Genomic DNA, 999 nt, shown 5'->3' with positions numbered 1-999 from the left:
TCTGTGTAACGGAAAAATATAAGATAGTGATCCGGCTGTGTTATTATTTGTAAAAATGATATGTTATTTTAGTATCATATGGTTTTATTTGATTATTTTATGATTTTATTAGAATATTTTTTCATATTATTTGATTTGAGATTGTGTTATTCAACATATTTCACATATTATTTCAATTTTCACTATGTTATTGGAGTAACACGACCCAAAAGTGTTATTCGATTATTTTGTGATTTTATTAAAATATTTTTTCATATTATTTGATTTGAGATTATGTTATTCAGCATATTTCACATATTATTTTAATTTTCACTATGTTATTGGAGTAACACGACCCAAATCAAGTAATGGGGAAATATTTCAATAACACTTCAGCCCCAAATCAAGTAACGCGATAGAATATTCCAATAACATCGTAAAATAATCGAATAACATCATATAATATTCGAACAACATCATTTTTAAAAATAACGCAGATAGAATATTCCCTTACCACGGCTAAATATTCCAATTCGAACATAGCTCTACGTTAAAAGTCCTGATGTAATATTTTTATCTGTGTAACGAGCCTTACACTGGAGCTCTTCAAGTCATGAGTGTAGGTTCTCCTAACATGAGTAGCATAACCACTCCCACCCTCATGCTTTCCCTCTTTGTATGCATCACTATGCTTGTCACTACGTCTCCAAAAAATATTACACCTAGAGTCATTTCTACTTCAAGACTCCAATAAAATTATCACATGTTCAGAATAGACACATTATACATTAAAATATAACTTTTTTTTTTAATTTAGTGAGATTGTCACGTGATGTGCTGCAATTTCATTGTAGTCTTAATCAGTTTTACATCAGAACTTCTGTTGTAATATTTTTCACCTCATATCCATCCCCTTCGCCTGCATCTCTACTTTGTTTCCCTCACACGAGCCCCTCCAGCTTGTATGGCCCAATATTTCTTTCCAAGAAGATGAGTTTTATATATATATATATATATATA

Source organism: Phalaenopsis equestris, unplaced genomic scaffold (genome assembly GCF_001263595.1).
Source record: "Phalaenopsis equestris unplaced genomic scaffold, ASM126359v1 Scaffold000180, whole genome shotgun sequence".
NCBI classification, from domain to species: domain Eukaryota; kingdom Viridiplantae; phylum Streptophyta; class Magnoliopsida; order Asparagales; family Orchidaceae; genus Phalaenopsis; species Phalaenopsis equestris.
The sequence above is the reverse complement of the archived record's forward strand: the minus strand, read 5'-3'. Positions refer to the sequence as shown.